The sequence below is a fragment of the Triticum dicoccoides genome, chromosome 6B (genome assembly GCF_002162155.2).
Source record: "Triticum dicoccoides isolate Atlit2015 ecotype Zavitan chromosome 6B, WEW_v2.0, whole genome shotgun sequence".
In the NCBI taxonomy this organism is placed as follows: domain Eukaryota; kingdom Viridiplantae; phylum Streptophyta; class Magnoliopsida; order Poales; family Poaceae; genus Triticum; species Triticum dicoccoides.
In genome coordinates, this window is record NC_041391.1 from 721,173,984 (window position 1) to 721,177,639 (window position 3,656).

The window sequence follows — 3,656 nt, forward strand, 5'->3', positions numbered from 1 at the left end:
ACACGAATCCCTTTAGTCCCGGTTTGAGACACGAACCGGGACTAAAGGGCATAGCACACTTTAGTCCCGGTTAGTGTCTCAAACCGGCACTAAAGGTCTAATCTTTAGTTCCGGTTTGAGATACGAACCGGGACTAAAGGGCATCACACTCTTTAGTCCCAGTTCGTGTCTCAAACCAGGACTAAAGGGCTCATTTCAACTGGGACTAATGACGTTAGCCGCTCAAACCGGGACTAATGCTCACATTAGTCCTGGTTCGTAATGCAACCGGGACTAATGTGTATATTGAGCTGTGACCAAAGCCCTGCTTTCTACTAGTGGTATTCCAATTTCTCTCGTACCCTTGGAAAGTCATTATATTCAAAGAAGGTAACTGGGACAGCAAGTACATTTCATCTTCAACAATGGCGTCATGCATGGCACGTGTCTGCAACCAACCGGTGAAAGTTCCCATTTGTTCACGTGTAATCCAGTCGTCACACTACTCTGGGTATTTGGAGCGTATAATATTCTTGTGTTCCTCTATATTCGGAGCCACCAAGGCAGAATTTCATAGAACTGTGCAGTGTGCTTGAGTGAGAGAATGCCCGTCCTTACATATTACTTGTTTCGATCCTAGCATGCCATTTCCACCCAGTCTGACTTATGCCGCGATTCAGGAACACCAATCAGCTTAAGGTCAGGAATAAAGTCAATACAAAATTCAATGACCTCCTCATTTTCATGGACTTTGGACATGCTTCCTTCGGGCCTAGCACGGTTACATATTTCTTTAAGACTCCCATGAACCTTTCAAAGGGGAACATATTGTGTAGAAATACAGGACACACAACGTTAATCTCTTCGCATAGGTGAACTAGGACATGCGTCCTGATGTTGAAGAAGGATGGTGGGAACAACAACTTGAAACTGACAAGACATTGCACCAAATAATTCTCTTACCTTGGTATGATTTCTAGATCAACAATTAAGTGTCCACGTACACATCCATCATGGATGGGACATGCATGAATTATTTGTATTCAGGTAGCTCCCTACCTCCCTACCGCCCTCCCTCCCATCCTTAATTGGTTAATTAACTACCGCGTCACCACTGCCGTTTGGATTGATCGATCATAATTAGTCCAACTTAATCTCGGCGTCTTGCTCATGCAACACGCCAAGTGGTGTATGAGCATTTCCTTTTGCATGCATGTGTATGTTTGCATCTGCGTCTGTGTTTTTGAAAGAAAAAAATGGAATGAAGAAACATTCGTGATCAAAAAAATCAAGCAGACATGGCAACTGGATGAGCTGAAAATGACATGTCTACTATTTCCATGCAACGTGGCATTGTCCGGGAAGCGCGAGGCTCATATATAATAGTCCATCTCGTGCACTTGTTAAGGAATTAATAATTGCACTCCATGTTCCAGCCGACCAACCTCGCCCTCTTGAGTCTTAATTCTACTGAGAACCCTAGGTAGCTACTACCTTCTTGTCCTGGTTTATTGGTCCCATACTATTTTATGCCAAATTCTGATAATGGATTTAATTAATAAATTGTAAATGCATGTTACAAAGCGACAATTTTTGATGTTGAGGGGCATCGGGCATACTAAGCAATGAGAGATCCATTGAGGACATAAGTGAGAGAGATGTAGAAACAGCCAAGATAGCACACTAGGGGTTGGGACATGCGACTGCGGTTGGGACGTCAAAGGAATCTACGGAGTTTCCACAAGCCTGATCACAAACCAATTCTTTAAAAAGAACTGACGTTGATACTTGAGTATGACTTCAATTCTTTCTAAAAATGCACAATGATGCATTATTTCCTATGAATCGACAGTCATACCTTTATATAAATCGCAAATCCAAAGGAACTTGTAGTGATGACTTTTTGTATCAATGGGACAATGATCTGTGTTGAAAAAAATAATTTGAGCAAAAGTATGTTGCGATAAGATGCACTTATCTAAACACACATGTTTCTATGTGGTGATGCTATGCATACGTACATCTAAGATCAGATGCGTAGATGCTATTTTAACTTACACGCTTATGCATGCATTATCGTGTCATCGTCATTGTTACTCTCTACGAAAGGGGGATATGCTGATGATTCTTAATCAATCAAGTAAAATGCATCGGTCCTTGTAATCAACATCGTTAGTCTTGACAAGCAGTGGATATGCTGATGTTTCTTAATTAATGAAGACAAATTAATGCATTGTTATCATCGACATCCTTAATTCTCACAAGGAGTGCATATGCTGATGCATCTTATAAATTAACAATGAACAAAATGCATGCATTGTTATAATCGACATAGCGTAAGCTATGCAAATGGGAGTGCACTCATACATTTGTATTTATACACACACATACCTTGAACACAAGATCATCGCCACCAGAAAAGCAAAGGTTCTGTTAGGTATAGCAGCCTCTTCTTCCCTAAACTTTGGCACGCATTTTTTATTATTGCATACATTTTCCATTAAATATTTCAGTAGACTGATTACTGTTTGGTTAGCAGATAATGCTTTAGATTATGACATCTTATAGGCTTAGATTATACAAACACATACTGGCATGTTTTCCATCTCTTTATCAGTTAATACCAGAGATTATTATGACATATTATTATTATTATTGTTATTATTATTATTATTATTATTATTATTATTATTATTATTATTATTATAAAAATGAAATAGCATGCATGTTTCTCTTGATTATCTATGTATTTCTCCATTGTTGATGCTTGTCGTTAATTAACAGTTTCGAAAGGGAGGAAGGCTCGGGTTATTGCATTATAAGGGTAGTCATGCCTGGTCCGGTGCCTGAATCATGGCCAGGTCTGATTGGTACTGAACTGAATGCAGCAGTTCAGATCATCCATCAGGAGAGGCCTGATGTCAGAATTGCCCGAGTACTCCCTCCAGGAGAGGCTCCATCCCCACCACCACAAGACCAAGTACGCGTCATCATTTACAACGGTGTCGGCCCGGCCTAATACCTATGTGGTTGTTGCTTCTGCTCCATACATTGGCTAGCTAGCCTGCCTTACATGGCAGGCTTTATCTTTTGTGCCTTTATTATTAAAGGCTAGAATCGATTGAATAAAGTGAGCGAGTGTGATATCGATCGCCATGCATTAGTAATTATAGAAAGTCTATGTGGGCATGCCTAAATTATATTGTTTAATCATATATGTATTAGTGTGATAAATCTACAAATATTTCAATGAGTGTACTATTTGGCAATGGAATAATGAATTATGTATTTTATTCTTTTTCTATGAGTGGCTTGCTTTATCTTGTATGTCTCATAAGATTTGCGCCATGTCATACTCAAGTATCAATGTACGTCGTCAGAAAGAATTGAATTCATACCCAAGTATCAATGTCAGTTCTTTTTCGAGAACCGATAGTGATAATGCAGGATTTCGTGCTGAACATTTTGATATATTATATGTTTTTTCCGAGATCGTATGCAAAATTTATAGCCATTTTACTTTTTCATAACACGTTTTTGCAAAACATATCAAAATTTAAGTTTTTAAATTTTACTAACTAGTAGATGTAGTAATATAACTACATCTTGAAGGATTTTATTTTTTGAAGTTTTTATCATTTTCTTTTATTTTTTTCAAAACTGAAATGGTGATACAC